General features: G+C 47.2%; 1 protein-coding gene across 2 annotated transcripts in view; it reads left to right on the forward strand.

The window, feature by feature from the left end:
- FAP (fibroblast activation protein alpha) overlaps window positions 1-12,615 on the forward strand; it is an 830,211-nt gene that overhangs the window by 633,695 nt on the left and 183,901 nt on the right. The gene's annotated exons all lie outside the window — the stretch shown is intronic.

The following is a 12,615-nucleotide window of genomic DNA, read 5'->3' on the forward strand; positions in this document are numbered from 1 at the left end:
TTAGACAAATCAAAAATTATGGTACTAAACGAGCGACGTGTAAAAAGACGTTCAAATTGGCAGCTGGGAGATTGTAATCTCGAAGTGGTCAAAGAGTACAAATATCTAGGGATAATTATCGATAACAAAGGTTTATTCGACCAACAAAAAGAGGCAATACAAAGGCGAGGGACCCTCCTGGCTATCACCTTGATAAACCTTAAAAATAAAATAACTGGTCCAAACCTGCTCCCGTTGCTCGAAGTACTACGAGCTAAGCTCCTCCCAACGATAACTTACGGCAGCGAGGCCATGAGAGGGAAGGACGAAACAATCTTAGATAAAACAGTCTCCAAAGCGCTGAGAATAATATTCAAGCTGCCAAAATACACCTCTCCAGCGCAACTAAGATTGGAATTCGGATTCCCAAACCAGACAATAAACCGGAAAGGTATGTACGTTAAAACCTGGTACAAAATAAAGAGCTCCATGGCCGGATCACTGAATTCATTTCTTTGGAAAGAAATTACACGGAAAAACAATTCCCTGGCCAAGGCTTATCTTCAACTAGGGATCAGCGAGTTAGCCCTACAGAACATCTGGGAATCTGGTCTCCCTTACAATAACGTGAAAACATTAGTTAACAAGTCAATAAACCTCGTCTCTATTCAAAAAGATCGAGCAGACCTAAACAAGAGGGCACACAGCTGGGTAGTAATTCAAAGCTACTCAAAATGTTCACCACAATCGTACCTAGGCACCAGCTTCTCTAAAACACTGAAGGAACGCTTTTTGGCAATGAGGATGGGGATTCTACCTGCCCAAACTCAAATGCCCCCTTGGAAAAGACCACCAATAACCACCCTCTGCAGACTATGTGGAGAAACCAAGGAAGATGTGTTGCACCTCCTGTGTATCTGTAAGGCTCTCGACCTGGAGAGGAGAGAACTGTTAAAACCACATATAAACGCACTGCATATTCGGTCCTGCAGACAGGCAGTGAAGGCATGTTTCGAAGGGGCCAACGTCAGGCTACTCTGCAGCTTTGTCCGTTTTATGGAAGAAGCACAAGCAAAACTAGGCGAAGAAACTCGGGTATATCCAACTGCGCCTGAGGTTCCCTGCCAGGTGCTTACCTATGATCCCAACTAAGACCCATGGACCCAGGAGAAGACGAAAGCTCAGGACTTGTACACAGACTCTGCCCGAACTAATGAAGTTTAACACAATTTTAGAATATAGTGTTTTGGCTTTTAACACTTAGATTTGCATATAGACTCTGTCTGAACTAATGAAGTGTAACATAATTTTAGTACATGTAATTTTAAATAGTAAAATTCTAGTTTTTAGAATACAGAGTCTTAGCTTTTAAGGGAATATGAAACAGTGCTAATTATCTGTTTATTGTACAGACTGCTAAGATTTTAATTAATCAAGCAATAAAGAGTATCTATTATCTATCTATCATTCAGGACATGTAAAACTTAAACATACAGATCCTACTTTTTAAATATACATTGCCCTATTAGCATTCAGAACCTACTATACGGGTGACTTACAAGTAATCAAAAGGATTGTTTAAGCGTGGCAAAATGTTTATTTGCAGGTCAAATTGGCAATAGCAGGCCTGAGACATGGTTTAAAATGCTACTTTAGTGGGTGGTACAATGAGTGCTGCTGTCCACTATTAGCATTTAATTAACGGGCCCTTGATACATGTAGTGCTATTTTCTAGATACCTACAACTAAATTAAAATACCCAATTACGTGTAGCCAAATTTTACCATGTTTCAGGAGGGTATAACTACTTTAGGACTGGATATCAGCTGTAAAGTGCGCAGAGTTCTAATGCCAATAAAAAAGATTTCAGCAAAAATCGTGAAGTGAAGGCAAAACATTTGGGGGAATATCATGCCAAGGATGTTAGGTCTAACAATTGCTCTTTCCTTTTAATTTTCATAAAACGTTAGTGTGTCTTGGTTCTGATTTTAGACTGGGGTCCAGTGAGATGTGCTTGTCCCTAAAAAACAAGCACACTCTATTGTGTCCTTGGAAACGTATTGGGTGTATTTATTTAAAAACAATGCTTCTTTAACTTTATCAGTCGCATTACAGTCTATATAATAACTATCATGACAGAGGAATCTACAATTGTTATGCAACAGTCAGCATAACTTGAAGAGGCAGCTTTAATGTTTATTAAAATATTACTTATCTAGGTCACATATCAATACATATTTATACCCAAGTTTGATAGCTTTACAGCTCTTATACATTTGCATGCGCCTTAAAATTGCTTGACTACAATTCTAATGATCTTCTTAAGTGGCCATACCGCACTTAAATACGGATACTCCAAGGTAGGTCCCTGGCAGACATCCTTAGATTCTCAAGGCCAGAACTGATCTCCCTTTCCCACATTGAAACTCCCTGGGGCCCTGATGCTATTAGACCTCTCCGCTGCATTTGACACCGTTTGTCATAGTCAATTGTTGTTACGGTTGAGGGATTTAGGCATCCACGGCACAGCACATGTCTGGCTCCTCCTTTCCCCAAGGGAGAACTCAGAGAGTTCAACTGGCAGACTTAGTCTCAACCACAGTGCCAATTACCTGTGGTGTGCCACAGGGCTCTGCCCTCTCCCCTCTTTTATTTGATGTTTATTTACAACCCTTGATTTAGGCCCTTAACCAGATGGATTGTCAAATTGACAACTACGCCGACGACACCCAGATTATCATCCAAATGGAAGATTGTCCGGGTGCACATGTAAGAATGCAGAATATCCTAAGATATACAGCTAATTGGATGTCTGTGAACTCTCCATGAAAATCAATCCAGATAAGACCGAGGTGTTGCCAATCACTATCATGGGCAACCCCTGGAATGATCGGTTCTGGCCAATAGAACTAGGGGCACCCCCTGAACCTGCAGCAGTAGTGAAAAGCCTGGGCATATCCCTGGATGGGAGTTTGACGATGCAAAAGCAAGTCTCTGGGGTGGTGGGCACTTTGGTGGGCCTCCTTCGACAACTAAGGAAAATCTCCTTGCTCTTGTCCTTTGCCACCCTGAGGCGCGCTGTGTCTGCCATGATCCTAGCCAGGATGGACTATGGCAACTCACTATATGCAGGGCTCCCTCAAAAACACCTGAACCGACTGCAAATCGTCATGAATGACGCTGAAAGATTGATTTTCAAAAAACCGAGGAGAACGCATGCTTCCCCTCTACTGCGTGAACTCCACTGGTTGCCTGTTAAACAGAGGGTTTTGTTCAAAGGGCTTTGCATTACGCATAAAGTCCTGTATGGAAAGGCGCCAAGCTATATCAAAGCCCGCTTGGCCCCATACAAGCCTGGTATTCGGCTGCGCTCTTCAGAAGCCACCCTCCTAACCCAACCGCGTTTCAGATTATCCACCCTGGGTGGTCGTGCATTCTCTAACATCTTTCCAGCTGTCTGGAATAGCTTACCAATCGAACTGCGCAAAGAATCCAACTTGCTGCCTTTTCGAAAAAAACTAAAAACAGTGCTTTTTCAGCAAGCATGGGGTGTGTTGTAACTTGATGATCGGCTGTAGAATTTTTGGTATGTACAGACAAAGCGCTTAGAGACCGCGGGGTGATTACGCGCTATATAAATCAAAATAAATAAATAAATAAAATTGGCCTCCATCATTAGGAACAGGTAGTCAGAGACAAGCATGGTCCTCCAGTCCTATGTTCAATCACTAATGAACAACCACATCTGTGGCCGATGAAGTGAGCAAACATTGTTCATGTCTGGCCATAATATGCTAAGCATGACACTTGATACTCACTAAGATGACTCATAAACAAATTGAACAATACTAACCATTCCACAAAGGTGACCATAACCACCATCCTTTCCTGTTCTGTCATAGCTCCACAGTTACAGCAAATGGCCACAGCACATGATTGAAAATCTGTTCCCCGACTAATTTTTTTTTATAGAAACTAGCAGTCGAAATAAAAAATATTGAAATATGACGTATCATTTTTATCGGGTGACCAAGGGGAACTCTGTATAGTAGAATATTTGTGACCGCACAGTGATCCCATACAGAAATGTGAGCTAAATTTGATTTTCTTCAGCTAAATTGGAGGTTTTCAGGGGATTCTGGGTAGGAAAACATTGGGGGATTAGCGCAAGTCATACCTCCATGGACTCCCCCGTTTCTCTAGTTTTTAGAAATGTGTGCGCTTGGTAGGTTTTCCTAGATGGCCTTCAAGCTTGGGGCAAAACCCCAGTTCAACCACCCCTTGCAAAACCCAGGTTGTGATAGGTGATTTTGATGTTTCCATAATATGTTTTGGGCCCTTGGCTTTTGCGGGTGCTTGGCCCACCCACACAAGTGAGGTACCTTTTTTTTGGAAGACCTGGGGGAACGTTGGGTGGTAGGAAATATGTGGCCACCCAGTGATTACACAACCTTCCCACACAGAAAAGTGAGGAAAATTAGATTGTATTAGCTAAATTTGAGGTTTGCAGGGGATTCTGGGTAGGAAAATGTTGGAGATCCACTCAAGCCACACCTCCCTGGACTCCAGTGTGTCTAGGTTTCAGAAATGTCTGGGTTTGGTAGGTTTCCCTTGATGGCCGTTGAGCCCAGGACCAAAAACGCAGGTGACCCACTTGAAAAAGGAGGTCGTTTTGTGATAGAAAGTTGGGCACCTGTGTTTTTGGTCCCCAAATTGCACACATCCAGGATAACTTAAAAAATCTAGAAATGTCTTAAAACTAAACACCCGTGGGAATCCAGGGAGGTGTGGCGTTGAACCCCCAACATTTCTTCCCAGGATCTGCTACAAACATAAAAATGTAGGTTTGTAAGTAAATTTGAGGTTTGCAGAGGATTTTGGGTAAGACAACGCTGGGGATCCATGCATGCCACACTGCCAGCCAAGAATCAGTACATGCACACCACCGTCCACGCACACCACCAGCAAAAGCACCATTCATTTACACTGCCAGCCAATCACCATCCACACACACCGCCAGTCAAATGCCATCACGTTCACCGGGAGCCAAATGCCATCCATGCAAAATGAGCCAAGTGCTATCAATGCACAACGTGGCCAAGCGCCACCCATGCATTCTGCCAGCCAAGCGCCATCCCCGGAACACAGCCAGCCAAGCAGGGCCGAACTGAGAAAAGCAACCAGCCCTGACAGATAGCTTCTCGACCGGCCCTGGGAGAGTAGGGGAGAGCTAGTATAAAGCACTGCTCCCGCTTTTGTTACTGGGTCCTGGTATTGCAGCACTGCTGCAAAACCAGTCCCCAGTGACAAAACTGCCCCCACGGCCAGAAAACTGGCCCCCACCACTCCGGCCCACCGGAGAAATGCCTGATGCCTGCTAGGGCCAGTACGGCCCTGCAACCAAGCACCATCCATGCACACAGTCAGCCAAGCGCCAGTCCATGTACACTACCAGCCAAGTGCCAATCTACACACAATCATCAAACATTAGTCCACACACACACCATTAGACAAGCACAGGTCCACATACAACACCAACAAAATGCCAGCAAAAGGTCAGTACACACAGATCATCAGCTAAACTCAAGTTCACACACACAAACTCTCCCTGGTTTCTGGTGGTTTCCTGCCCCCCTTGGGGGCAGATGAGACTACAATTATCAATGAAACAGCCAGAAGGTGTGCCTAAAAAAAGAGGACTGACCCTTGCCTATGGGGCTTCTTCCTGACATGCCCATACACATATCGCTGGTGCCTAGTGGGCTTTCTGCCACTACTTGGAGGGAAGATAAGGGGCTATTGCCCCAATCTGCCTTCCAGGGGGCAGAAAGACTTTTTTCGGGGTGGGTGCATTAGCATGCCCATTCTTAGCATCCCTCACCCCAACATATAAAAAACACATGATCCCTGGAGACTAGTGGGCTTTCTGCCCCCCCACCACCCCACTGGTGTGGGCAGATCAGGGACTATTGCCTCTATCTGCCTCCCAGGGGGAAAGACTGTGGCTATTTTTTTGGGGGGTGGGGGCATTGGCATGCCCATTCTGGACAGCCCCCACCCCTACATATAATAAAAAAACATAATCTCTGGTGTCTAGTGGGCTTTATGCTGCCCCAGGGGCTGGGGGACAGATAAGGCACTATTGCCCCAACTTCCTCATGGGGAAGGCAGGAGGACTGGGGCAATTTGGGGGGGAAGTGGGGGGCATTGCCATGCCCATTCTGGGCAGTCCCAACCCCATGTATAAAAATAAATCCCTGGTGCCCAGTGGGCTTTATGCCACCCCTCGGTGAGATGGAAGATAAGAGGCTATTGCCCCCATTTGCCTCCTGGGGGGCGGAAAGACTGTGGATTTTTTTTGCTGGGGTGGAGGCATTGGCATGCCCATGTTGGGCAGGCCCCACCCTTATATACACAAACAAAAAAAATACCTGGTGCCTAGTGTGCTTTCTGCTCCCCGGAGGGGGGGCAGATCACGGGCTATTGCCCACATCTACCTCTCAGGGGAGGCAGAAAGACTGTGCCAATTTTGGGGAGGAGAGTGGGGGTAATGACATGCCCATTTTTGGCAGACCCCAACCCTATGTATAACAAAAGAAAATCCATTGTGCCTAGTGGACTTTCTGCCCCCCTCCACCTGGAGGCTCAGATCAGGGGATATTGCCCCCATCTGCCTCCCGGGTGGGCAGAAAGATAGGAGTTTTGGGGGAAAGGTGGGGGCATTGGCATGCCTATTTTGGGCAACCCCACCCCTATATACATGAAAAAAAAAACTGGTGCCAAGTGTGCTTTCTGCCCCCCTGGGGGGCAGATAGAAAGCTATTGCTCACATCTACCTTCCAGGGGAGCCAGAAGAACTGTGCCATTTTTGGGGGTGGGGGTGGAGACAATGGCATACCCATTTTTAGCAGACCCCAACCCTATCTAAAAATAAAACAATCCTTGCTGCCTAGTGGGCTTTATTCCCCCCATGTGGGCACAAATTGGGGGCTATTTCCCCATCTGCCTCCCATGGGTGCACACAGACTGTGGAATCATTGGGGCAGGTAGTCATTGGCATTCCCATTTTGTCAGCCCCCCCCCCCTGTAGACATAATATAAATCCCTGGTGCCTAGAGTGCTTCCCCCCTCCGGAGACAGATCGGGGGCTGTTAACCCATCTGCCTCCCAGGAAGGGGGCAGCAAGACTGTGGACTTTTTCTTGGGGGGTGGGGGAATTGACATGCCCATTTTGGGCAGCCCCCACCACATAATACATTTAAAAAAAAGCTGGTGCCTAGTGTGCTTTTTGCCCCTCTAAGGGGCAGATCAGGGGCTATTGCCTTCATATTTTTGCGGTGGGGCACAAAGACTGACCTGGCCAATAAATATGGGGCGAGCAAAAGCCCTTGCCCAAAGGGCTGTTCCGCCTCCTTGGTACCTAATGGGTGGATCCCTGCTTGGGGATCGCCCTCCTGAGGCGATCCCCAAGCAGGGATCCACTAGGGAGGCTACCATTGCTAAGGGGAGATTCTCCCCTTTGCAATGATACATCTTCTGTCTGCCTCGGTGCTCAGGGCGCCGAGGTATCCCCATGAGCACGAGGCAGTAAAACGAAAACTGAAATTTCAGTTTCAGTTTTTCTGAAATTTCGGCGCGTAATTCGTCAGCGCGACTTGCGCACCGATCATCATTTCGGAGAAAGTATCAGATCACCCTTGGGAGCTGGGGAAGCTCTTCCCCAGCTCCTGACGGTGTTTTGACTGAAAGGAAATCCCTCTGGTGCCAGCTCCATAGGAATTTCCTGCACCATGGCATCGGACGCGCACAAGCCGCCCAACGCACAGGAACACTTTTGCGTCAGATGGCTGACGCATGGAAGGGGTTAACTAGGGTTCAGTATATCTGAGAGACACCTCCCTTGACCAATGGGCCATAAGTAGTCATGCCTCAAATGTGTTATATTTTGGTGGCGTTGCAAGTGTGGTCTGATATGCAGGCAGGGTGTATTGCAGCTAGAGGTAGCAACAGAATTGGGATTTGTGTCGGGAAAATTCAGTAAAAAAGGATTTCATGTGGTAACCCTCTCAGACATCTCGCAGTCTCAGCACTCCTATAAAGTCCCATCCCCAGAAACCTTTGAGTTGTGCCACCTGATTCACCTTCCTGTCCAGAGGGGTCGTCATTGTCACCCAGTGATCCCACTCTATCCACCGCAATCTCGACCCCCAGGCCAGGAAAACTGTCCTGTGATCTCCAGAAGCTCCGGGGGAATGTGTGTCCTGTATAGTATACCTGTAATATTATCAAGACCTGTTAAGTAGATCTCTTCCCTAAAGGCCAGGTCTACCAATCCAGTGTGTAGCCATTTATTCACCACCAGTGTGTTTGGCCCAGTAGTAAAGGCAGATATATTCCATAGCCAGGCCTCCCTTGAATGTGGATCTGACACAATTATCGAAGGACATTCTGGGGGTTTGTTGGTCCATAGCTATTTACGTGCTTTGGGAGTGAAATACACGAACCAGTGGTTTTGGATAAAGAAGGGAAGTTCTGGAGGACATCTAGCAAGTGCAAGAGAATCATCATCTTATATAGGGCCTCCTGGTTGCTGATTTAGAGGCAATTTGGTCTATAGTCAATAGCATGATTTGCCCAGGTAAGTGATCAAAGGTTAAGGCTCCAGGCCAGTTCTGGCTCCCAGGTCATATAGATGCCTTGGTATTGAATGCTCAAGCGTCAGATGGAGAGAGCAAGGTGCCATGTTTCTTCTCCTCAATCACCTCTCAAGGGAACCAGGAGAGGTTTGGACCGAATCACTATGAGTCTGGACGCTGTCCCAAAGGTTTCCAGGATATGAGTAAGGGGACCTGTTACAGCAGGTTGTATATATATATATATATATATATATATTTTTTTTTTTATTTGAAACGCACACTAAGACCCAGTTTGCTCAGCACTTCCAGTAAAATGGCCCAGTCAAAAGAATCCAAGGCCTTCTCAAAGTCTAGAAGCAAAAGTGTTGTGGAGCTTTGCAGAGTCCAGGAGCAGGCCAGGGCAATGTTTACTGTTCAGATACTGTGTCTTGTGCTGTAAGGGTAAATAAAACAACAATGGTTCGGATAGACCAGGTTCACTTAACACATGGGTGAAGCATCTCGCAAAGACGTGGGAAACTGTTTGAACTAAATTGTTATGAGGGAGATAAGCCTGTGGGAGGCAGAACGGTCCAGCGACTTGTAGGGTTTCAGAAGCACCACTATGGTTGTCAGGTTTATTTCTCCAAGGAACTGGCCTCACGTGATAGCTTCGAGGTACATTCTTAGGATACAGGGCTGGATGGTTCGGTGAAGTCCACTGTGCGATTCCATCAGGAATCCATCTGGGCCTGAAGTCCTGCCTGGTTGAGATCCAAAAGGGCCTCATTGATCTCCTGTATGGTAATTTGCAGGTCTAAATCATCCCGTTCTGTCGTAGTCAGTCTGGGCAGGGGAATGTTGGTGAGTAAGGGGGCATCCTTTTCTTGCATCTGTCATGCTGGTTCAGTGTAGTGGGGACAACAATATCCTGAAAAGGTGAACATGAACTCTGGGGCAGTTACCACCCACACCACATTTGCTTTGTTTATACAGAGCACCACTCTGGATTCCATGTCCCTAGTGGTCAGACGGTGCAGGCGTTTGCCAGATTTATCAGGCCACTTGTATACCCTTCTAGTTGAGGCTTCCCAACACCAGTGAGCCTAGTCTCCTGATTTCCATTGGCGTACACCAGCTTCTACTCTGGAATGCAGGATAGATGTTTCCAGTTTTAAGATGCAGGTACGCGCCTCACATGATTTGCTCTTAATGTAGGACTGTGCTTCCCCTCTCATAGTAACTTTATGTGCCTTCCGCAATGTCCCGGGCGAGTCTTTAAAGTCTTTAAGTGCTCTTCCATGATTCTGGATAAATGGCTGGTCTGATAGAAACAATTGAGACGCTACATCTGCCTTTCCCTTTTCCTCCTCCTGGTTCCTATATGGACTATGATGGAGCATGATCTGAGATACCCCTAGACAAGTATTTTGGAACCCCATATGTGGAAAAAGTCAGGAGCCAGGAGGAAAAAGTAGTCTATGAGGGATAATGAGTCATGGGTCACGGAAGCTTGTGTGCCCCCTGGCCTCATTTTTCCATATCCTCCACATGTTGCATTGTCCCAGAGCCCAGCTCAACAATACCCTTCCTCCCCTGGAAGTAGGCACTGGACTCCATAGGGAATCCCAGGGGCTTAGGATGTTGTTAGAATCTTCTCCAGTAATGGTCCTACCTAGGGGGGAGCAGACAGGATAAGATCTTTAACTGTCTGCAGTGTAGGAGAGGCTGCTTGTGGGGGATGTAGACACTGAGCAGAGTGTAGTGGAAACCATCTATCAAACCCTCCACCCAGATATACCTCTCCCGATGTCACAAATAGCCAGAGAGACCACCCATGAAAGGGTTTATGAAGCATAATTGCCACACCCCTATAGCCCCAGGTAAATACTGCATGATAAATCTTGTTGTAGCTATATCTGGCCAAAAGGTTACAGTTGGCCCCTGGGAGATGGGTGTGCTGTAGCATCACTAGGAGTGTGGCGATGTATGAATTGCAGGACCATCCCGCATTGTATGCAGTTTAAGAGACTGTTCACTTCCCATGTCATGGCAAAATTATAAATCATGGCTGTCTACATGAGACCAATATGTAGGATTAAGGGATGCCTAATGGACTCTCTCTGTCCCTGGAGAGCCCCGATTGGACCCTCTCTCTTCTCTATGGGATGGTGTTATGATTCATGGAGTAGTGTAAGCCATGCATGTCATAAAGTTTGCCTAGAAGAAGGTAACCAAACCAAACATCATAACATTTCAACTAAGTACCTTTCCCTCCCAAGTCTTCTATTACCTATTCTTCCACTCTATCGAGGCTGATGTCACCAGAATACAGTTCACCAACTCTTAACTAGGCTGTGTCCCAAACCTTCAACCGGAAATCCTAGCTTTCAAGAGCTGTGTAGAGCATGCATTTGTACTGGTATGCAGAGGTTTATCAAATGTAGAAGAGCAGCATACCTCCAGAAAGTTAGGGTTACATATCAATAGTTGGTGGGACCTCCCTCCACAGCCCCTGATTCCGAGATGTTCAGGTAATCTGTCCCTTCTCTATTTACATCGGATGTGTCCGAGGGTTATCTAACATTACAAAGTATGTCATTACCCTGCATGCTGTTGCAACGCCAAACTTTACCCTGACTTGCTTTCGGGGGAGCACCGGAAGTTGGAATAGATTAATTTTATATTGCAACTCCAGCGTATGTACAGTAGGGTAGGTGTTGGAGTTAAATCCAACACCTTCAACCCACTGCTACACACCTTTTTCCTTGCAACGGCATGCGGGGTAAATGCATGTGTTGTAACAGTTGCAGTGTAAAGGCTGTTTCCCATGCCCAAGGCATCCTGTGGGCCTCAGTGCCCCATTTGGGATATCATTCTGCACCTTGGGTTTTTATGACTGTTTGCGCTCCCTGCCACAAGGCTTCGCCCACGTGGCTCTGGCTGCTCTCTTCTCTCACCTCCAGGGAAGTCCCTCCAGGTCCTGTACCTCAAGGCACTCCCCTGGGGTGGCCCCAATCCCCGCGGCAGCTCTTAGATGAAGGGCCGCTCTACGGCCCCAATGTCACTAAGGACTGGCCTGTGCTGCTTACACCAGAGCAGATGGTGCAGCCTCCATTTTAATGGGAGCGTTGAGTCCTGATCCATGCTGCAGGCACATTGATCCATTGCAAGGCCTCATCACAGCCTTGTACTATCTTCCCTGGGTTTCCACAGACCAAGAGTTCCTCCTGTTCATGGGTGTGCGGCTCAACAGCACCTCTCCATGCCAAGATATTCCAGGAGCAGAACCAGAGCACCAAGAAGAGCATTCACCATGTTAGCCATCTGGGCCCCTATAGAAATATCTTAATGCAGTATTTCAGGAGCCCCAAAAGTTGCTGAAGACAGCAAGACTTTGTTTCCCTGTTTCCGTGTCCTCTGCCATTTCGGCTGGGGCTGGACTCCATCCCCCAGTCCTCCTATTTGCAGTCAGGTTGACAGAAGTAGTTTAAAAACAGCTCAATCTGCCCGCAGCAGGGGAGACGCAAGTGCTGCTGAAGATGGCTGTAATGCCAGAAACCGGTCCTAGGAAGCTTGTTTCCGGTCCAGGGAAGGCATGGCTTGGCAGTTCGGGCTGGACTGTTCCTATGAGGCACAGGGTCAGACTGATTTGCATATGGCCATGTCTGAACTGGGGTGGCAGAGTGGGCTAAAGAACGGTGATGGATTTAACCAGATCTGTTGACTGGGTGTGAGTGTTTGATTGGTTCAGATGCTCCGTCCATCACCACCCCCTTTTGTAGCGCTTTGTTCGCCATAAGTTGGCAGGGTATGCTCAGACGTGAGTCCCTTGCTCACTTTGCCACTGGATTCAAGCAAGCTTGTCTGAAGACGGCTGTAATGCCAGAATCCGGTCCTAGGAAGCTTGTTTCCGGTCCAGGGAAGGCATGGCTTGGCAGTTCGGGCTGTTCCCATGAGGCACAGGGTCAGACTGATTTGCATATGGCCATGTCTGAACTCGGGTGGCAGAGTGGGCTAA

This window comes from Lissotriton vulgaris, chromosome 2_1, assembly GCF_964263255.1.
Source record: "Lissotriton vulgaris chromosome 2_1, aLisVul1.2, whole genome shotgun sequence".
Taxonomy (NCBI): Eukaryota; Metazoa; Chordata; class Amphibia; order Caudata; family Salamandridae; genus Lissotriton; species Lissotriton vulgaris.